The sequence below is a fragment of the Anser brachyrhynchus genome, assembly GCF_964034855.1.
Source record: "Anser brachyrhynchus genome assembly, chromosome: 3".
NCBI lineage: Eukaryota > Metazoa > Chordata > Aves > Anseriformes > Anatidae > Anser > Anser brachyrhynchus.
In genome coordinates, this window is record NC_137696.1 from 55,000,513 (window position 1) to 55,018,676 (window position 18,164).

Here is an 18,164-nt window from a genome sequence, read left to right on the forward strand (position 1 = left end):
TCTCATAAGATTTTTTATGGGTATTGTTGAGACAGAGAATTCTGAATACAAATTATTCATTATCTATTTTTTCATATGTGGAGCTAATAAAACTAGGAATTTCATGTTGAAGTTATTTAAAATAATGACTATAAGTAATAATAATAATTAGTGGCTCACTGTTAACAATAGCATTACTGAGAGATACTGCAGAGTATCTGTTATATATCAAAATATTTATGTGGCTTCAATTGACATAATGGCCAAACTCTGAAATCCTTGCTTCTTCCTCACAAACTCACCTTTGTCTTCTCTGGACAGCAAGTTGCTTCTCATCATTTTTCTGTGTTCACAGAACTTGCAGGGCAGGTGGCAGGCTGTGCTGTTGATGGCTTTTGCTATTCAGTCATAGCTGGGTGTTTTCTCCCTGCTACCAGTTCCAGTCAATGTTCACTCACCGGCTTATATGGTCCTTTCCAAGGGGGTTTGCAAGGACAGAGAAACCATGGAGCATCAGAAGACCCTATAGATGACAGCCCAGAAAGCGGAGGAACAAGGATCACCAGAGTTTTATCTGGAAAACTAAGTAATGACCCAAACAATTTTTAGCCACTTTTTTTTTTTTTTTCCACCCTAGAAACTGCTCAAAGGAGTTGTGCTATTTTTTGTAATAGAGAATTATAGGGGTAGGTTATTTTAGGAACTGAAAACAGCCCTGAGGTGAAGGAGATCTGAGGAACTTGTTTTCCAATTTCATGCAATTGGGATTTCATGTCATAGGACATTTTTCTGCATTTGCTCGCATGAGGGAAATAGGGGCACAGACCCTATTAGCCTAGACCCTAATAGGCTTCAGCACTAGGGCGATTTTTGCTCTTCCTTTTCTATTGTCTCCTGATCCCCTGTTGTGCTAGTAGCACCACAGTTTCCCATCAGTTCCTTAAATTGAAACCATGGGATCTGAAAATCGGGGAGGAGCTTGGCACTGCACTAGAAGAGGGAGGTAGAAACTAATGCAACTGATTTCAGACCCTTGTATCTTGACAACTATAGGCAGGGAAAATAAGCACATGGCTTGGGCTGCTAGTTCTGATCATGTATTAAACACTTGTTGAATGGAGTAATTTAAGGAAAACTCTGGGCTAGCATGAAGAAATAAATCTGGAAAATTTAAACTCTGAATGTAGACATTTAAAACTGAGAAATTCCTAATTTTTCCAGCTTGTCCTAAAAGTTAAATTCTCCTGTGGGCCAAAGAAGAGCCACCATACATGATAGGAATGTCAGGCTGCAAAATGAAAATGGCAAACCATTAAGACAGATAGTTGACATAACTTAAAAGAACGCACACAAACTTGGTGTTATAGCAGTAACTTTACGGCACACATATATTACAAACAAAAAAATGATGAATGAATAAATTCTTCATTGCAAGGTCACATGGCATAACCATAGCTGGATAAATTCTCATGTTCACTATATGTCAATTACAAAAAAAGATTTTCACAATTTCTTTTGCAATCAATTTTATCTTGTATATGTATCAATCTTTGTCTGTGCTGCCTTAGTTTGTGTCCTCTACTACTGACTCAAACACATCAGGTTGCAAGAGCTTTTATTTTTAGAAGGAAAACTGTTACCGGGACCTTCCTCCTTTTCAGGCTGTAGAATTTGCTCCCTAGAATTGCATTAGTTCAAGACAACAAACAAACAAACAAACAAAAAAACACATTATTTAGGTCAACAAAGGTTTTAAGACTAATGTACTGTGCAAGGGTGAAAAAAAAATGGCATTTTATCCTGAATGGCAATAAGAATTCCTCCAAATCAGGTATTTATTCTCACATCTTGTAAGGAGATTTTGATATTAAATGTATTCCATTACTGTAGAAAGAACAGCAATTTAGAGCATGTTTTACAGGTTTCTAAACTTTGTTAGCTCTAACTTTTCTCTCTCTGAGACTGGTTCTATTATCCATAAAAACATTTCTCTTCCTCTCCTTTTATCAGTTTTCTTTTGTTTTTAAATTACACTGTATTTATTCCTCTATGACAATGCCAGGAGGATCATATGGAGACAGCAGAAATTTAAGTGAAGTAAAGATGATATATAGAAATATAAAATGTGAGAAAGAGAACAATGGCAAAGAGCCCTGTAAATCTGTGCAGAGTATTTGTCACAGACCTGGAAAACCACTGAAGACATAAGACACACATCTTGCCTTGTAACTTGATTAAACATTGATGGCAGAATTGTGCTCTCAGAGCTGAACAATAACTTGCTTTGTGTTGAGGTTGTGTGGTCACTGCACATTCAGCCCATCTGCTGACATCAGTGCAAGACTCTCACTTTGAGGATTGTGCATTGAGCTTAAGGGCTGTGATGGCTTTGCTATGAAGATGAAAGTGCAATATTCATCTATTCAATAACAGTGCAGGAAGTGTTGCATTCAATAACTGCTGAAGCAGGACTGCCTGGAAAGGCAGGGACATGCGCTGGCATCCATGTCACCTTAACGGTAACTTCCTAATGGCTTTACCTTGGAAATGTTGCCAATATCCCTGTGACTTCCTTTCCTTTTCTGCAGCATGAGCGTAAAAATAGAGGCCATTTGTTCAGAACAATGTCTGAAAAGTTTTATTAAAAGAGCTCCTCTCTTTCCATGTTAAGAATCCCTTACTGTAAAGGATAACTACCTAAGTGCTATAACATTCCCTGACTCTGACCATCTTGAAGGTGTACATGCTGTTCAGTATGAAGGGTTCATTTTTAAAATTCTTTTAGCAATAATAATTGCTAATTAACAGAAAAACACTGTGAAATAATTTCTGACCCTTGGGATCAGTTTCCTTTCTTTTGCAGCCTAATCCTTCAATATTAAGCATGAAAAAAATCCTTTCTCAAACTTTGTGTGACTGAACAGCATTTCTGTGAGCAAGAACCAAAGCATCTAGTCTCAAGCCCTTTGAAAGAGCTGATCTGACTTGGCACTCTGCTTTCGTGTCATCTTAGCGGAGAGCATAATTGCAAGCAAAGCCTTTCTGGGACCATCTGACTTCCTTGAGTGCGGAGAATAGTCAAATCTGTTCTACTGAAAGTAGAATTATATCCTTTGGAGATTATCAAACAATATCATGTTCCTGAATTTTAGCTCTTCTCTTTTTCATGTAGAAAAGTATTAAAAACAACAAATGCATCCAAAAGCCAGTAGAGGTCTTTTCACAAGGGACAGTAGAATTTTTTGCTGCACACATCTCTTGGTTTTGCATACTAATCTCCATGACAAACTGTGCTTGATTCTGCTCCCATTGATGTCAGTGACAAAACTCCCACAGATTTTAGCTGGAACAGCATCAAACCCAATTTTGCTGACGGTTCAAAAGAAAATTCATATTTTTTTAAGTTTCCAATATAATTTCTTGGCCCCTTTCCTACACAGCCCATCTAGAGGAATGTAGACTTCGTGGGATCTTAATATATAACATCCCTATTACTGTCACAGCTATAAATTACAATGTCAAAGTCCCAAGGACTGTATTGTTACAATTCACAAACAGCTCTTGGGAAAGAACAATACTACTAAATTTCACTGAAGGTATGTGACACGTCATGAGGAATGGCATGAAGAAAGTACATATTTGAATATCTATCTCTGCGTGTGTTTTCTACTCCTTTATCTGTTTGAGCAACCTTTGGTCTTCAGAAACCATTGAATCATTGTTCTGTGCCTAATATTTCCTTTGGGAAAATGTTCCAAATGATGTGCCTGAGGAGCCAGATTCTGGCACAGCTCAAGTCTCCCTTTTACCTAAATGTATCTCCCATTGTCACACTTTTTTTTTTTCTTCTGTCATTCATCATGGTTTCTGCAGGGAATCTAGCTACAACCTTAAGTACTGAAAGGTACATCTGTAAGTGCTCCATCATGGTAGAAGGCTCTAGTCTGTAATTCACATTTGCAAGGCAAACAGTGTGTGGAAAGATGCCTGCACTCATTGCTGCGCTGACCGTACTTGGAAAATTCTAGTGTAGATGAGATTAATTCATACATGTAGTATATATTCAAATTATGGTAGCTTCATGTTTCTTCTGGAGAAACAGTTCCACAAGAACATCTGAACAATACCTTTCATTTTCAAACTAGACTCCCAAGCGAAACCCTCATTATGTTATGAGCCCTATTGGCCTAATGAGTGTGAGTGCTATGTTTAAGTTTTTCTACACAAAGAATTCTTGAAAGGAGTTTAGTGTGAGGAGAATAAATTTTCCTCATTAACATGAACTGGGAATACTGATAATACGTGCCTAGATTTAGCAGCGTGGCTAAAGCAATAAAAGGTGAACGGTGATCACAGTCATTTTCTGAGTAGTGCTTGAACAATGATGTTTGCTAACTCCATTTCAATATTTTTATGCTAGAATAAAACTGCCTTTTAAAAATTAGATTGATCTAGTCTAATTAATCTAATCTAATCTAATCTAATCTAATCTATATTAATTTAATCTAATTTTAATTAAAATTAAATTAAATATATAGACAATCTTAACAAAGGTGTTCATGCAGAAAGTCGATGAAAAACATCTGCTCCAGAAAAAATGGCTGTGTAGATAAGCCATTTGATATGGACAAGTGACTACAGAGTGACTGAGTGGCTGCAGCAAGCAACCACTGCAGTCACAGGTGTGCACACTCATTTAGACTGAGCCTGCTGCAAGATGAAATATGTTATCTGAGCCCACGGTAAAGGTGTTATAAGGTCATACATTTTATCTGCAGGCAGGGTAGCGGGGAGACAGCAAGATGCACATGCTGTCTGGTGATGCGGTTTGACTGAAGATGAGCTCAGTTCTGGTAACGATTGCTAGAAATTGTCTGGCCACCATGCTGGCATCTGCAGTATGGTTACATTTTCTGCATTCGCCTTCATTCTTCCTGTGGACTGAAAAGAACTGTAAAAGGACAGCAACTTGGAGGATGGCCCCTGAAATTAAGTAAATGGAAATTAAACTGGGTTTCTCTGACTTGTGGTGGAGAAGACTTTTCTGGGGATTTTTGTAACAATCACTTTCCTCCAGTTGTCTAAGTCACAGAGTTTCCATAGCTGGCCTTGGATGAAGTTATTAGAATAAACATGCTCTCGTCTATATGGGCAGAAATTTCCTTCTGCTGTTTTGATTGATATGTGAAGACTTCAGTTAAAGGATTTATCAGACGTTTTCTCCACCCTCGAGAAAATAAAAAATCAATATTTTAATTTCAAGTTTATCTGTTTCATAACAGATCAAAAGAAATTCTCTAAGCCCTAGAGTCTTAGTGAGAGTTGTAGCAGCTAGTCGGAAGGACTTAGCAATACAAATGAAAGCACAACAGGTTGCTATTTAGGAAGAGATTGCACACAATAGCAACAATCACCAACAGCTAATCTTTAATTTAGACATGGTTTCCACTCTGTCTGGGTCAAAAATCATTCTACTTTTTGACTCTGTCTTGTCCAACTGTTTTGAAAGACGAGCTGGGGAGATTTTAGTGCTGTCCGCACTAGTTTTGTTTCAGGGTTATGTATGCGAGAATTAGGATGGAGTTCTGTAAATAAATGGGTTCCTGTAGCATAAAGAGAATCAAGGCAAAAAGAGATGTGTTGCCTTACTGAGGAGCTAATGACAAAGGCTAGATTTTAGTGTAAGGATCACAAAATCACAGAATCACAGAATGGCTGAGTTGGCAGGGACCTCTGAAGATCACCTAGTCCAACCCCCCCTGCTGAGCAGGATCACCTAGAGCACATTGCGCAGGATGGCATCCAGGTGGGTTTTGAATATCTCCAGAAAAGGAGACTCCACAACCTCTCTGGGCAACCAGTGCCAGTGCTCTGTCACCCTCAGAGTAAAGAAGTGCCCTCTCACATTCATCCGGAACCTCCTGATGCCAGTCTCAGGGTCCCAGTATGTTCAGTGCATAGAAATCAGCTACAAAGTTAGAAGGTTTTGAACAGTTAAATTACTCTCTCTTGTCTGCCTTCTTGCAGCATCTCCACCTCTTGTGTTCATCCCATACTGCCTCATCATGGCTTTCTCATTCCGTGCTTGGAAGCAACCTGTGATGTTTTCCTACCTGTGGTGGTGTGTTTTGTACACAGTGCACACAGCCCTAGCCACGTGGAGCTCTGCAGCTTAAGAGAAAAGGAGATGAAGGCATATGAAGAGAATCCCACAGAGTCATTTCTGTACTGGAAGGAGAAGCTGGGAGGGAAGGCGAAGATAGGGTTCTCTTTTTGCTCATCCTATCAAGCAGAAGAATTGGGGACTTAGGGTCTGGTTGTATTCTGCAGTGCAACATTGAAAGACAGCCAAGTTAGTCATGGAGCTAAAAGCAGAGTAGTCAAGGGAGGGTGGTGCTGTGCCCAGGCTAAATTAAACTGCTGAGAAAGTAATGAGCCCTGGTGGAACTTGGTGCTGATGTAGCTACACTTCCTCCCGGTCCTGAGCTGGTATCTGCACAGCACGTCACTGAACATACTCTTATTAATTGCTAGGAGAGTCTTAAATGTGGAGTTTACTTAATGAACTGGAATAATTTGGAGAGCAGATAACGAGGAAATGAATCTCTTTTGGTCTACAGAATAGGATGATTGTCTGGCCGATGCTGCAGTTAAGTATATCTTAAATATTTTCCTATGTGCCAGCCACCCAGCTATCTCATTATGCAGAGTGCTGTCCAATGTCCCCATTCTGTTCATTCTCCTGATAAAGCTCCCAGATTTATACTCTTTTGTTACCATCTGATGAAGTTGTCTGGAATCTCTGTTGGGGATAGAATCATAGAATCATAAAATATCATGAGTTGGAAGGGACCCACAAGGATCATTGAGTCCAGCTCCTGGGTCCCCAAAAGAACACCCAAAAATCAGACCATGTGTCTGAGAGCCTTGTCCAAATGCCTCTTGGATAGGCAGCTGGTATCACTTAGATGAGGTGAGCTGGGAAGTGTGAAAAGGAAGAGGTTAAATGGAATAAAGTGCAGATAGGATGCAGGTATTTTAAATAGCCTGGATATTATGTTGCAAAGGAATTGTGTAAACAGCAGGATCAGCAAATACGAGCTGTGGAATAGTAGGATTATGTTAGAAGGCTACAGAACATTGAATTATTCTTCTCAGAATTTAGCTTGGTTTAAAGTTCACCAGTATAATTATAGGCAATGAGAAGATAAGGCTTTTGTATCAGGATGTTAGGAGACATTTGGAAAAAAAAAAAAAAGGAGAAGGGTAATGCTGCAATGAAGATTTACCTTAGAATTTGGGACAGACTGTGTGTATGCAGAGTTAGAATTTTCATGAGGATTTATCTCTCCCAACAGAACATGTCACCCTTGTAATTACTCATTCCTCCAAAGCCCCATTAAATTAAACAGTTTATATGAATTGTCTGCTATGCAATACAAAAAGTGCTTGAAATTTGAAGGAAATTAGTTTTCAAGTACAGAAAAACTGAAAGTTAACTGGATTATCCAAAAAGATGTTTTTTAATTAAAAGTATGTTGCTACCTCAAATGACGAATTGCTATACCTGCCACCAACATAAGAAACACAAAAAGTAACTGCTGGTGAAGAAGATGGAGTGTTGGTAAACCCACTTTCCCTCAGAAGAAGGGTCATAAAGGGTTGGTTGACTCACCAGAAAGGAAGGAATGCTTTCAAAAATCTTTTCTGTATGCATAACTCCTTCCTTTTGCTTTATCTTCACCACAAGATTTTAGGAAGCAAAAAACGTTATATTCAGATGTAATTAAGTACTGTGATGATCTACTAACTTTTTTTTTTTTCTTTTACTGTTTCCTCTTACATAAGAAGATAATCTCTGGAGACTACTATATGATTATCTGGTTTTATTTGAGAAATGTGTTCTAATTTGGGAGGACTCGTGTCTGCACATCCAAGGAATGGGTGAGGTACTATGATGTTATTATCCTTTTGTGAGGACATAGAGGAAATGTGGCAGTTAGGTTTCAATGAACTTCTGCAAAACCAATTGACATGTGCAGCCCAGTGCTTGACAAAAGCATTTCTTGAGGCACACTGGTCACCTACAATATGACAATGCCATAAGTCAGTTTTGTGCATCTGCCACCCTGATCCCAGCTGTGAAATAACTGAATTCTAGCTTCAGAGTTGAACTGAGGTTTTGGTAACTGTTTTCCTTTTAGTCCTCAACTGGCCTAAATTGTTATGGTTAACTGTGAGCTGTAAAGCAGTTACGATTTTCTGCACATAGGAAAAGCTGAGTCATTCTGGTAGAAAAGTGATTTCCAAATATGTAAAAAAAAAAAAATAATCTTGAGAACCTATGTAAAGTCAGGAGTCAAGTCTTCAAATAATGTAAAAAAAAAAATAAAAAAAATTGGTTCTCAAGCTCTTGTTCTCCTAGTGAATTTTGTTTTTATGAGAACAACGAGAAGCTTGCTGTTCCTTTTGTGTGTTTTTTGTTTGTTTGTTTGTTTTTCTTTTCTTTTAAAATAGGCTGCTGTTCTGTGTGAACTCTGAATTGTATTTCTAATGTGCATTGCTCGCCTCTATAGTTACCTCTAGAGAGCATAATACGACTCCCTTTGGCTAAAGCATTTGATTTAATTAGCTACATTTTCTCCAGCTGTTCAGCTCAACTATGTATCTTACAATGAAGGTCCTGCAGCCACTTATTCCCTTCCCAGATGACCATCCTTATTGGGATAGCAACCTGTACAGCATGTAGGAAGACGAGAACACTCAGAACGGAGGAGGAGCTGTACACATCCAAGTCAACACTGAAAATGCATACATATTTTATGAGAGAGATAAGTTTTTACAAGAGCAGAATGATTCAAATTTTTCAGAAGATATGAACACCTAGTGCTAGATGGAAGTGCTGTGATTTTACATTGGGTTAAACTGTGATGTCTGAATAGCAGTTATTGGAAATGACCTGGAAGCTGTTTGTAAACTAGGATACCACTTTACCATATCCAGTACTTCCTCATTGAAATTTTTCAGCAAGTTTTTTTTAGGTATTTTTTAGAATTCTCTAGCATGACATGCAGCTTTTTCCTTTGCTCCCCACCACAGTCCACAACTTCTGTACTTATATCAAATTTACATCAGTGTGTAGCAGACATCTCAAGAGCAACAGGTTAGGTCGACCTAGATTACGCTGATTAAGGAGCATCTGCATTGAGGAAAAAAAAAATTAAATTGACATAAAAGAGAGAAGTAACATATACAAAACAGTGAAATTCTTATGATTTTTTTTTCTGATTCATTTGTAGAAAAATTGAAATAAAAGCAGAAGCTGTTTCAGAATCTTAAGCCTCAGAATGTATCCTTGATCCTGAATACTACAAAAAGATAGGAAAACACCAAACATTTCCATTTTATATTGCAAGAAATTAATGCAAATGGAAGAGTTAATTTTATTTATAAACAATTGACAGATCACTTTTGCAAGATCACTGTGTCTGGCCTCTACAGCTACATATGTTTAAATGTTTAAAAAAGATGTTTAAAAAGGGAATCAGATTGTGGTTTATGAAATTTAAGGCACAGCTTTCACTGCTGATCAGAATGAGAAATGCAAGCATAGGTTGGAAGAATGAGTTGAAGCAAGATTTGAGGTGGTACCTCATTTGAAGAAAAACATAATAAACCAACGAAAGAGCCAATCTGCTATCATTCTCATCTCTGAACTGTTAGTATTATGTCCTTTATTCACTTACTGCTATACATTGAGCTCAGACTATTGCAGGAAAAATACAGGTGGTAACTGAGGTCAGAAATATATTGGAAAGAAGGTTTGTTTAGTTCTGCTGCTCATGAAAAAAAATTGCATGGATTTTGTTTGTTTATTCATTTGCCTTCCTCTGTAGCCTCCAATTTTATTCTTAAAGTAGTCTTTTTCTGGTGTCGATATGACATTTACATGCCAGGGCGCTGTTCTGAACTCTTTCATAGTTTCTTCATCCACTTCAGTTGATGAATTAAATCAAATTAGTAATACTAGTATAGCCAAAGTGGTGGAAAATTAACCCCATTTATAAGATTTGAGCTTTAAAGAATTAATGCTACTATTTATGTACAGAGATATAAGCTGTTATATACTGTTCCATTTTGAGAATGTAGGTTCAGCATTGGAGTGTGTGACTTGTATATTATTACATGTGATTACAGTCAGCAATATCACTTGTGTTACTGTTAGGAGAAAGACATAAGAAAAATAAGTTCTTCTACTTCCTATGTATATAGTTTGGATACATGACTGTGGATTCCCTACGGTTTGCAGTACAGTTTGTTTCATTGATTGGAAGTAGAAGTCAAAGTCTCTACAAAGCTGACAGTAGAGGAACAGGAGAAGTAATATGATAATATTTTCTAAAATATGATGCCTCCCAATGAAGTTTGATTCTTAAATAAGAGATCTCTTTACTGCTGCAAGAGATCTCCTTTTAAATAGGAAAATGAGAAGCTGATGGTCAACACTTAAGAGGGACTATTCAAACTCCTGTTTTTTCACAGCATTATTCAAAACTCCACAATGCATAAAGTATTTATCTCCTGTTGTTAACAACAGCATTGGTTATTACCCATACGTTTTGGGGAATGATCAGTCGACATCCTTTTAATCAGTTCTGCTCCATGTTTTATTGGGCATTCCTCCAACAGAAGAATTTTTAACCATGTTTTTGCTCATTTCTCCTTGTGTTTGTGATTATTCCTTTTTCAGTTTTCAGGAACATATCGTGTATCACTTCTCTGATTAGCTTTGCTTATGATGCCATGTTTCCCAGTCTTTTTGGACTACAGTTTTAAAAATAAATAATAATAATTAAAAAAGCTCTTCCAGTTGGTTATTAACTAGAATTTCTTCTCTTGGTTTCAGCGGTGAGGCAGTTCCTTTCTCACATGTGTCTTAGAAAGCATGTGTGGAGTGTATTTCCTACACTGTCTGGAAGTTACACTTTTATCTTCTTCAGTGTAATGGCAGTAACCCATTTTTGTTAAAAACAATATTTTAGTCATATTTTAAGTTCTCTTTACTGTAGCAGAAGCCTTTAAGATGAATTTTCATACAGGTGTATTACAGAGATGCAGGAGGTTGACAACAGAGCTACTTCTCGATCTTGATACGAATTTGATGCCTCAACCCTCTGCATCAAAATGCCATTAACAACTAGAGTTATTAAAAAATGCTTTCTTTCAGAAGCACTTATGGCATTTAAAGCATGTGTCCCATTGACCCTTAATGTGTCATAAGCAAAACTAGCTCTCACTATTTCAGCATTCTGAGGAAATTGATTTCCAGAACCCCACAGCAAATTAGTAGCTATAATGATCAGTTAGCATTTAGTGCCTAGTTCACTTTAGAAATGCTGTCTTTCTGGTTCTGCCAAACGGGTATTCTCAGCTTATTCAGAAGTTAGGTCAGCCTCTGTCACTAATTCCTAAAACTCACAGCTGTTTAAAAAACAGCTTAATTATTTATTAAGTGTTTTTGAGCATTAGGCTCTTTTTAACCTAGCACTAGAAGGAGGTGATTAACGTATACAGACTTTTCCCAAACATCCTGCTGTAGCTCAGCCAGAAACTTTATGCTTAGACAGGAAATTCTCATTGAAATTCTATTGTATTTATCATGTGAGATGTCAGACTGGTTAACTGCAATGATCTTATAAAGTTTTGACCATACCAAAAATGCCATATTGTATCACCAAATTTGAGAAGTAACAATGATCTCTGCATACCTGGGATAGGAGAGACTATGCTATATTGTGGCAGTTGCTGATTTTACATGAATCTTATGTAAAAGAAAATCCACAAAAACCCATTCTAATGCAGTTTTCAGGCAGCTTTTTGTGCTAATCTACACAGTCAAAGAGAGAACAAACAAACAAAAAAAAAGTGGAACTGTATTAATTCCATTATATGAATGTTAACAGTACTATGATGTGAAGCACCTTTTCACTTTATTCTTCCATCTAACACTAGTGATGTCATGCACCATAAATCAGACTTAGATGTTCGTGAATTAGCAGGCCTCCAAGCATATACTGTCAGAATAATTAAATGGCCTAGAGAAAACTTCCTTCAGCCCTATACCAGAAGAGAAGGAGAGGAACACAAAGAATTTATGATTCCTCTGAAGAACATCTAGTTGACTCAATCAATGTGCCTTCTATCAATAACTAATAACATATCTGCATCTACTGATGAAGACCATCACTTTTTGCTGTCACAGATATGTATCTTTTTAACATACCCTGGTTAAGTGAAGTTAGTTACATGGTAGGCTCAAAACCAGGACTGGGAAGCTGCAATGCCTGAAGTGCACCTGTGATTGTGCCAGATTTCAGCTTAGGAATGTATGCCATGTTTGTACTTTCTGGATTTCCTGTATTACTAGTAAGGCTACCCTTTAGGCTGTACCCTTTACTCCCAATTTCCCCCTCCACCAAGTGCTTCTTTCCAGGAATTTTTCTTTCACCATTATCGTTCACCTTTTAAAGAGTATCATAGAGCCAAAAGCAATCAAAGACAAGGAAAGGGATAAGAAAATTATTTAAATAATGCTTGACTTACTGGTTTTGAACAAAGATTGTGCTGAAACTGGGTTGTGAGTAACTACAGTTCTAGCAAATGCACAAGGGTTTAAAATGGGATGTTATTAAGAACTTTCATATAACAAACTGATTGTTAGCTAGATGAGAACTTTCCCATTACTGCGTTTCCCAAAATATGAATGGAGCCCTAACCACGCATAGCAGACACATGTTTAAAAATGCCAAGAAAGAGAAGTGGAGTAAATATTAAAAGACACAAGCATACGAAGATGGAAAGGACAAAATGAGAGATGCGGCACTGTGTTATTTTAGACAGCTGTGCTGGTTAAGTATTCTCGCAATTGCTTGCATGTAGATGTCTTATCAAAATCTCTCTCTTTTATATACGAATTTAAAAAATATATTAAATATATAAATAATGTGAATATTAAAAAATATGGTAGAAACAGTGTGGCTAATTATTTATGGACAAACTTTGAGTAAAATGCAAGTGATCAGAAAGTAAATTTTTTTTTAAATATCAAAGGCCACTGTTTTTCGTAATCCCTAGGTAGCAAGCTCTGGCAAGAGCAGAGGCACATTTGCCAAACAGTGCCTCAGAGAGATGAGGGGAAAAGTCTGCTTGGGACTGTGTTACTTTTTTTTCCACCCTCCTCATCCCACCTGAGTCCCGCCTACTAAACTACTGAAATCGGTCAGTCACGAGTGGATTGCCCCTAAAAAACTCCTATCTGGTTGCAGTCACAAAGATGGACACTTATATTCAGTATCTGTTGTATTTTGTGAGAGGCAAAGGAAGATCTATGTCCCCTGCAAACTTGAGCTAAGCCTGGAAAAAGACATTGAAAAAAAATATAGATCTGCAGTGTCACTTCATAAGTCAGACAAAGGATGTGATATAATAAATACTTGCACTCATCCTCTTTCACTGATGTTGTTTTTCATTTTGATTAGTGATTTAAAAGGCTCATTTCTTAGTTTTACCTCTTGGAAGGCTTTTCATTATACTGCTCCTATAAGTACACGAAAACAGAAATCACAATGAAACAATATATATACTGATGCTAGAACTTTCTTCTCAAATGAAATGATGCTGGTGCTTTTAAGAGCTGAAAATATTTTACCAAAGTTTTAACAGCCTCAGGATCAGTATTAATGACAGGCTTATTAGTGTGTGAAATACCTCCTAGCTGTTCTCCAAGGTGTTTAAACTAATCAACTACTAAGAATAAGGGAATAATTTTCCTTTTACTGTCACTAGCATCAGTTCATTGACTTTACTGATATCTCTTCTGCTTTACACTAATGCAAGAGAAGCAACATGTTCCTAAGTCCACATATAGCATCAGGTCTGTAGGGTGAGTTGGAACTAGTATTATTGAATGACCCTAATTTTTGAATGATAGATAAGCAAAATTATATCACCATGATGAAAATGTATCCTAAACAGTCTTTTCTCAGCATTTTCCTTGCATCCATGTAAAATTTGTTCCCCCAAACTGACAGTTGGCAATTGTGCATCAATTAAAATAAAAAGGAAAAGGAAAACACTAATAATTCACAAAATTTGTATTTGTCTTTCCTTTTGTTCGGAGCGTGGTGTCAACGACTGATGTGACAGGACAGTGCCAGGACAAGAGGCAATGGGCGCAAACAGAAGCACAGGAGGTTTCCTCCGAACACGAGGAAGCACTTCTGTGCTGTGCAGGTGATAGAGCACTGGTACACGTTGCCCAGAGAGGTTGTGGAGTCTCCCACCTTGGAGATCTTTAAAAGCCATCTGGACATGGTCCCAGGAAACCTGCTCTGGGTGGCCCTGCTTGAACAGGGGAGTTGGACCAGATGATCTGCAGCGGCCCCTGCCAACCTTAGCCATTCTGTGATTCTGTGCTGCTGATTGTTTTTGTGAGTTGTTTTAATTTGGGGAGGGGAAATCTGCACAAGGAGATTTTTTATTTTGTAGACAAATTGAAGGACGTAGGACATGCATAGACTTTTGAAGAAGAATTTGCTGTTCAAAAGATAAAGCAAGGGAAAAGGGAAAACTCTTTTGAGCCATGAAATAAACAAAAATATATCTCACCATCAGAAGTTCAGATGGAGTGTCTAAAGGAGCCTGCAAAAGTTTCACATACTAATTCTTTAAACCTAGCCTGGAATCTGAAATGGAAATCTTAACTATTTCTTTTGGTTTATGCAAGACTGAGCATCTGAGGTGGCCAGAGTCTGTGGCACAGCCAAATACACTGAAGGCTGCTGGGCATGCAGTGCTTTAGAAAAAATGATGGATGGATGCTAGCAGTATCTGTAAAGAAAAAGCATTAACCTGAAAATAGTCTTCACATGGAACTGACTGGTATCCCTTCCTATCTGAAGAAGGAAGCTGATTAGAGGTGTCTGCTGACAGATTACAGATGTGAAAGATTGTAGAAAAAGGATTCTGGGTTTTTTGAAAGTCAAGACTGAGCTGAGGATCAGCATTCTGCCCTGTAGCATCCCAAACAAGATAATACTTTGAGGATTAGCAGTGCTTTCAGAAACAGCACACTGCAATTGCCACTGAGCTTTGTGAGTCAAGTACAACATTATAGAAAGGGGTATTAAGTACTCTCACCTGTAAAAAGGCACTGAAATACTGAGAAGGATGAACAAGGAAAGAAGAAACTCAAAATGGTATCACTGAACAGCTGAACAGACTGGACAACAAGGGGAAAACATTGGAAATTGATGCTACCAGTATAACAAACAGTTTGGTCTTTCACCTTCCCACTCACTTGGGATTTTCAATGACATTTTCCCAGCTAAAGAATAAGCCAGGTTGTAAATGCTCTGGAATCATAGGTCATTTGTATAAGTCCAGTTTGGGCAATGTTCGTGATTCATTTAAGAACAGTGTGTGGAATTAACTCATTTAAAACTGACTACAGGAAACATACTTTTGATGATCACATGTTCCCTTTAGTCATGCTTGAATTTATCTTCCCAATTATCTTTATCAACAAACATTTCCAGATTGCTTCTGACTTGTCTATTAAAATATACTTGGTGCTAATCAAAACTGTGCATAACCTACTAATCATGCTGTCAGCTGCTACTAGCTCTATGGTGATAGCAAGATTCAAGGAAAAAAATAACATTTCAATTATACGGTTATCTAACCCCATATTTGTTGATGGGCTTATTATGTAAATTCTAAAAGGTCGGGAAAAAGGATAAACTTAAGATATTTGGACAGAGGTTAGCAGATGGTCCAGAACTGAAGTCAGGTGTCTAGAGGCTTGCACATGAGAAAAGATAGACGAGCCTTTAGTGAGATATGTTCCAGTGTGATTTTCTAAGTAGAACTTAAGCAATTTATTTCAATTCTCATATAGTGAATAATTGCATGTAAATCAGAAAGCAGCAAATGCAGAACTACTTTGCTGCACTATAAACAACAACAAGAAAAAATCACACTTTTTGTTTCATTGGAAAATATTTCTTATCATTCTGAACTTGCTGTTCTGCTTTACTGACTTATTTCTTTATTAATGACTTCCATGGCAGTAGCACCCACATGCTTAGAGAATTCTCAGGCAGTGATTTGTATACATGATCATGCATACTCTCCAACTCATCATCTTGCCTGAAATCTTGCAGTGACAACAAAGAGGGCAAGAAATAAATTTATTATTTTTACTCCTCAGACTGGAAATTAAGATCTGGAGAGATCACAGTTGGGAGTTCTGCAATTCTCAGTGCACAAGTTACAAGCACATAGAAGTCTCCTGTTTTCAGAAGGAGCTGCTTGAACATAGCACAGGACCGGATGGAATGGACTGCAAGGCCAGATCCTAGTTTACCATTTAATGACACTCAGAGACCTAGCTATTTGCATGCAGAATGAGTCCAGCAATATAAGCCAATAAAAGTTACTGAGAAACAATATAAACACATATTTTCAATGTCGTTGTGTTGTTCCCCTCCCCCCCCCTCTTAATTTAGCAATTCATGGTTCACTAGTTAAAACACTAAAATTGTGCAATAATTGCAAAGTGCTTGTTAAATGCATGATGAATTGGGAAAGTGATACCTTTCAAAAAGGAGTTATCAATCAGCAGGAATATAGAAAGATGAAGGGGTGTAATAGAGTTTCTCAACAACTCCTTATCACAGTAAGTGTTATTCCCAGGGGTAGCTATGTGGTAGTCTAGACCTTTTGTCTGCTTCTTACTTCTTTCTTTAAAAGTGGGCTGCGGAAGTTTGACAAGCTGCAGTGGATGGTTTGCTTATTATTCTGAAATATATCAAACTGTTTCTAAGAAATAGGAAGGAACACATGCTTTATGGCGTAATAATTATGGGATTTATAAGGAAAGGTCCCTCAAAAAATTTTTAAATGATTGTGGCTAGGCTTTCTGTCATCATGGATTTAAAGAGAATATCTGAAATCAGAGCAGGAAAGAGACAAATGTATTTGTATATGTTCCTGTCTGTGGTCCTCTTTAGACCCAAATTCATCTGAAATTGCTTGGGTCAGGCCCCCTGAGTCTTTGCCCAGGCACAGTTTGTGTTGAAATCAAAGATCAAATATCTTACTTCTTACAATAATCAAAAATGCAGTGGAATCACAGAACAGAGGAGTTTGTTCTTTAGATCTGTATTTCTAAAACTCATAAGCTGCTTTGTAACTGCCGTTGACCACCAGTGCACTCAGACTCTGTTTTGCTGGTGCTCAGGGAGCAAATGGGAAATAGTGAGAGGTAAGAACCTGCTTTAAACCAATTGACTGCCTCATTAACGGGTGAGGAGGTGGGATTCTAACAATGGTTAAAAATCATAACCATCAGAAACTCATAGCCCTCAGATGTAGCCACGCAAAGCTAATCTCTCCACTCCTGCCCTATAGTTAATGAAGTGGGAGACCTCCTTCAGAATACCAGGTGCCTCCATGGAAGAAGCTCCTTTCTCTTCCCTGCCCATGAAGGCAGACATCTTCATAGTTTTTGTGGATACATCCCCACAGGTGTTAAGGAAACAGTTAGCAATATAATATTTCTAGTTAGATCTGTTCACTTCCGTTTTGTTCAAGGTACTACTTAAGGTTTGTAGAATTGAGGCTACAATGTTCACTTATATGGAACAAGAATAAAGTTCAGTTCAGCATGTATAGGTATTTCTAGGAAACATCAATTTTTATTTATTTATTTCACAGAAAGAGCTGAAAATTCAAGTTGTTTTCCATAACAAGAATTGAGAAAGATACCAAGAAAATTCAGAAGAGAGATACAACCTCAGTGTGGATGTTGATGAATACAGGCAGAATTTATGCGTTACCCAGTGCCATGCCTACAGTTGATCACGCTAAGGCAGTTACACTAAAAGAGTTCTATTAGGTGCATACTGAATGTACATAATAATGTTGCTGAACAAACTGCAGAGTCCATATGCCTCTGCAGTTTGTTAGAAGTATGATACTTTAAAAAACAATAAGTCATATTCTCTGTCTCTAAAATATGGACATACGCCTCAGCAGGATGCATCTGCTAAGCTTAAAATTAAGTCAAATCATGACACATTAGGGATCCTGAGGAAGCACTGGAGGAAGAAGAACGGGGTGAA

At 37.7% G+C, this 18,164-nt stretch overlaps 1 long non-coding RNA gene across 1 annotated transcript in view; it reads right to left on the reverse strand.

Annotated features, from left to right (window-relative positions):
- LOC308192133 overlaps positions 1–18,164 on the reverse strand; it is a 120,777-nt gene that overhangs the window by 20,768 nt on the left and 81,845 nt on the right. The window contains exon 6 of the long non-coding RNA XR_013948586.1: positions 282–502. This is a non-coding gene — a long non-coding RNA (uncharacterized lncRNA). The remainder of the gene's footprint in view (positions 1–281; positions 503–18,164) is intronic.